This window comes from Anthonomus grandis, chromosome 4 (assembly GCF_022605725.1).
Source record: "Anthonomus grandis grandis chromosome 4, icAntGran1.3, whole genome shotgun sequence".
In the NCBI taxonomy this organism is placed as follows: domain Eukaryota; kingdom Metazoa; phylum Arthropoda; class Insecta; order Coleoptera; family Curculionidae; genus Anthonomus; species Anthonomus grandis.
This window is the reverse complement of record NC_065549.1, coordinates 4,257,632-4,263,631: the sequence shown is the minus strand read 5'-3', so window position 1 is coordinate 4,263,631 and position 6,000 is coordinate 4,257,632.

Here is a 6,000-nt window from a genome sequence, read left to right as displayed (position 1 = left end):
TTCAAACTTTCCAAAAAATAGAAAATCGCGCCCTTGAAAAAAGATACGAAACTCTACTAGACCTTTTTAGAAATGAGCCGGATACCAATTTAATAAGGTCTGATGAGGCAACATGTCACATCAGCGGTCCAGTAAATAAGCATAACTGCCGAATTTGGGGAGACGAAAATCCTCGAGTGTATAACGAATTTGAAAGAGATTCTCCTAAGCTGAACGTTTGGTGTGCAGTATCGAAATCTAAAATTCACCGATATGTTGGAAACATTTTTTTATCCTCAACTTCAGCAGCATGGAATTTTAGACACGGTCTACTTCCAGCAAGACGGTGCACCAACACACTTCTCCAGGGTCGCAAGGGATTCCTTAGATATTACTTTTGGAAACAGATGGTTAGGTCGAGCAGGTCCCATCTAGTGGGCACCTTATTCTCCCGATCTAACCATTCCAGATTTTTGTATATGGGGATATGTAAAAGACCGTTGCTACAATCCAACCCCAAGAAATTTGGATGAACTGCGCAACAACATAGTAAACGTTTTCAACCAAATTACACCGCGAATGCTACAAAACGCCTTCGGCAACTTATTTCTCCGTCTACATTTGTGTTCAGAGCGAAATTGCTTTCTTCAATTCTTTGTTGTTAAACTTTGTGTAAATAGTTGTAATTTAATACATAGAACAAATACTTTTTATAGACATGGCAATAGCGCAAATTATTTAATTATGATCATGCTAAAGCGATACATAGGCAATTACCAAAAAATTTTCATCAATCACCGAATATGTATTCTAGGAAAATGTTCAAAAAGGTGTCATTTACTAAAATTCGCTCTGTAAAAAAAATAATGAATTTAAGACAATTTATACATTTTCGGAAAGGGGATTTAACAGGCTTTCATGTGAAATTAAAAAGTACAGGGTGTCATATTTAAAAGTTTTGAGAAATCGGCCTTCGAAAATCATCAATTTTTTTCCTCCTATTTTAGGTAAATTTTGAAACTTGGCAACACTGTCGAAAAAACTTTAAAAATATTGATGAAGTTCTGTGAAAACCGCACATTGTTGTCATTTTTCGTTCTCCACTTATAAGCAGTTAAAATGTGTGAGTTTATAAATGGACACCCTGTATTTTAGAAGGCATGAGAGATTCTAAGAATAAAAGCAAAATATTTACAAGAATATTCTTAGATCAAATATTCAAAGTACTCTGTCAATTTCTTGGAATATTTTCATATTTACTTTCATATTGAATTATTTTCTGGCTGTTTTATTAAATTAAATATTCAAAATACTTAAAAATAGAAGAGAAAAATATTCTCGAATATCATATATCTTTAGAAAATATTTTGAATATTTTTGTGTATTTATTCAATATATTATCCGAATAAATACGAAAACATTTGAAATAGTAGGTACATAGTCAAAACGAATATTTGATCGAATATGTTTCTAGAAATTTGGATACTTATTTTGAATATTTATTAAATGTTCTTTTAGAATAAAATAGGGAATTATTTTTTTTGGAATAAAATAGTTTATAGGAATTATTTATTGGAATAGAATAGAAAGCCCTAAATATTCTGGAAAGCATGAAACATTCTACAAATTAAAATAGAATATTAAATCAATTAACCGTTACATAAAATATATTTCGTCGGAGTCTATATTGGCGAGATTTTAAAGATTAAAAAAATAATCTTGTAAATATATTTTTAATAAAAATCAAACATAAATATTATTGTTTCAATTTGCCTCTATTACCTAGACACGAATTATTCCACCAATATCCTACTAAATACGAGAATATTTGAAATATTCCACTAATAACACATAAGAACATTCCATCCAAATATACCTAATAAATAAAAAATCCCAAACTGTAAAGAACAATTAACTGTAAACAAACTAAGACCTCAATCGATATTTCCATATTCTCCATCTACTGAATCAATTCAAACCATCCACAATAAGGTTCTTCCTACATTTGAAATATTAAACATTTAAAGTGAACTTTGACACTAAAATGGCTGTAAAATATCGCAAAACTTCCGGCCTAAACGGACCCTTAAGCAGGCCCTCCTTGTCCCAATCATTCCCAAATTCATTTGCAACGGGGATAACCTTTGATGGGAGACGTGTTACTGTTTAGGAGATGAAGAGCGGCATTTAATATTGAACAGAAAAGGATCGTTAATCTTACATCTGCCTGTCGGGAACTTAATTATCGCGGGAAAACGTGGAATTTATTTAACGAAGCTCACTTTATACACATATAATTGGCAAAAAATGAATCAATGGAAATGGATCGGAAGATTTCCAAAATACGAAGTATTTAGGGAGTTTTTCCCTACTGAAAACTCTGATGTATGATCAGATAAGTTGTACATTGTGGGAAAAAAGGGAAATTTCACCCAAAAGCTTCCTCCCGAGTGGGGTGTTTTTTGGGTTCTAATTTCTCAGGGGTGCACGGGGTTAATATAAACGAAACATGTCAGTGTTGAAAGGGAAAATTAATGGAAATTTCTCTATATCGGTTCGGGTGACAAGCGCCGACGATCAATCAACGAGAAACCGCTTGGAAATTACCGAATTCCGGATACCGAATCGTTTCTGTTCCTCGCAGACGGTTGATGGGAGAAACGGGAGGCATTTCCAGATTCCAAACGAGACAGCCATTTTATTTGAACCCGAGCGTTTTATGTGCTAATCCAGGCCGTTGTCAATAGATTTTCTTATAAACATTAACTTTAGTAGTAATTACAATTAATATTGACTCATATACAGTGTCATTTTAAACATCAAATATGACCACCCTGTGTAAAAGTTCCCGATTAAAAGTTCTTAATCGGGAACTTAAAGAGCTTCAATCCAGAGGGTTCTGAGGTAATAAAAATGGAGTCTAAGGTTGTCCAGAGAAAATGTTCAGGATTTCTGGTTCAAATATGTAAAAAGTCTACTGGAATTAGTCGAAGAAGTTTGACTTTTCTAGATGTAAATTGGACATGTTAAAAGAGCTTTAAAATGTCGCCTAAAATTGGCTGGTTCTATCGCTCATGGTAATAATTCACTCAATTAAAAGTGTATTGTGTATTGAATATTAGGAATATGAATCTTGCAATATGATATGGCTCAAATATTTTGGAAGCCATAAAACATTCCACAACAAGAAAATATTTACAAGAATATTCTTACAGCAGAAATTCGAAATTATCTGTAAATTTATTGGAATATATAATAAGAAAATGATAATAATATTTAAAATATCTCAAAATAGAAAATAAAAATTCGGATATCATCTTTGAATATTTTCGTTTTATTACTCGGACACTGTGGGAATATTCTCTACTATCTGATGGATATGTATAAAAATATAATATAGAATATTTTCTGTAAAAGTAAAACATATTGTCGAGACAGGAAAAATTATAATAAAAAGGATTCATTTTTTTTTGTATAATTCTAATAAATAAATACAAAAATTATTGAAATATTACATAGATAAAACGATTATTTGATCGAATATGCTCCTGGAAATTTGAATATTTATTGAATGTCGTTTTAGAATGAAATAGAGAATGATTTTTTTAATAAAATGATATATTTGAATGATTTAAAAAATAAAAAACAAATATACAAGAATATTCCTAAGTCGAACATTTTCTCTTCATTTCTTGGCATATTCATTTATTTAGGCTGATTATGAATTTTATTTCTGCTGGTTGGGTAATATTTAAAAAAATTAAAATTTAAAATAGAACAGAAAAATATTCGCAGATAACATCTTTAGGAAAATTTTTGAACATTTATTCGGTTACTGAGGGAATATTCTCTCCTCTTTGACGAATAAGTGGAATAATCTCTGTAAACGCGATAAGTATTCGATCGAATATGTTCAAAGAAATATTTCGTGAAAATATTTATTTATAACCTATTTTGAATTTTTATTCAATCTTTTCCGCCTTGCATATTATAGATATACTGGCTTAAAAAATACCAGAACTTATAAACTATTAGAGCTACTATCTTATGAATGGTCTCGTTAGACTTAGAAAAATGAGAGCATCAAATAATCGAATATATTCGAAAATATTATTATTTATAATTCGAAATACTCTGTCAATTTCTTTGAATATTTTTATAATGAATTATTTTCTGGTTATGCAGTAATAATCGAGGGAATTGTACTGTTTGAGAAATAAATTTTACTTTTAAAGTTTTTATATTACATCATTAGGAATATTTAAAAAAAAGCCAAAATCTTGGAAATATTCTTCAAAATATTCATAGAAATTTTGACTTAGGATTTTGTTAATTTAATTAACATTTTTAATTTTTTATTCAAATTTTGTATAATAATATTAATAATTTCATATATTGAGATGCATTGAATATTTTGGAAAAGAGAATTTCGGATTTTTTGTTAGAATATTTTTTGAAATATTGAATATTATAATATTTATTTGGAAATTGGTGGAATATTATCTCATATCTGTCCTATACAGTATATCTCTAGTCCTATACAGAATATTCTCAAAAAAAAATTTCTTGTAAAAGTGTAATTTATTTTCCAGGCATAGAATGTTCTGTCAATATTCCAATAAATACAAATTTATTTAGGAATTTACATAAATAATATATCGGATATACGATAAAACATTTTATGAATGTTTTTTAAAGAATATTCTTTTTGTATAAAATAATTATTCATTATTCTTGGAATACTTTTAAACTTAATTAAATTATTAATATATTAATTAATTTTTATACTTAATTACTTAATTAAATATTTAATGAATAATTTTCCTGCCGCTTTAATCATATTTATTTGGAAATTTAAAGAATATTCACTATTGCGAATTAGTCTCAGAATGTAATATTGAATATTTTCTGTTAAATTACTAAACTATTATGAATTTTACTTGAATATTCGTCTATAGAGTAAAATATAGAATTATTTTTTTTAATAAAATAGTTCCTTGAATATTTCTAATTTGTGATTCTAATCATTTTGATTATAGACTATTAGGAATATGAATCTTGCAACATGATATACCTCAAATATTTTGGAAGGCATAAAACATTTTAAGAATAAAAACAAAATATTTGCAAGAATATTCTTACATCAGACATTCGAAATTATCTGTAAATTTATTGGAATATATATTAAGAAAATGATAATAAATATTTAAAATATCCCAAAATAGAAAAAGAAAATCGGATATCATCTTTGAATATTTTCGTGTTATTACTGGGACACTGTGGGAATATTCTCTACTATCTGATGGTTATGTCTAAAAATATAATATAGAATATTTTCTATAAAAGTAAAACTCATTGTCGAGATTTCGTCGAAAAAATTCTAATAAATAAGATTCAATTTTTTTTTTGTATAATTCTAATAAATAAATACAAAATTTATTGAAATATTAAATAGACAAAACGATTAGTTGATCGAATATGCTCCTGATTATTGAATGTTCTTTTAGAATAAAATAGAGAATGATTTTTTGTTATAAAATTATATATTTGAATTATTTATTGGACTAAAATACGCCCTAAATATTCTGGAAGAATTCCAAGAATAAAAGTACAAATATACAAGAATATTCCTAAATCGAATATTTTCTTTTAAATTCTTGGCGTATTTTTTTATTTAGGTTGATAATGAATTTTATTTTTGCTGATTCGGTAATATTTAAAAAAATCTAATTTTAAAATAGAACAGAAAAATATTCGCACATAACATCTGCAGAGAAATTTTCGAATATTCGAATTTAATTTCGAATATAATTCAATTGATTGATTGATTGAATCTCTGTAAACACGATAAGTATTCGATCCGAATATTTTCTTTCAATTTCTCGGAACATGAATTTTCCGTGCTGGTTTGGTAAAATTTAAAAAAATATTAATTATTTAAAATACTATAAAAATGTTCTAATAAAAATTCTCGAATATCATTTAAGAAAATGTTGAATATTTTCGTATATTTCGGCTACT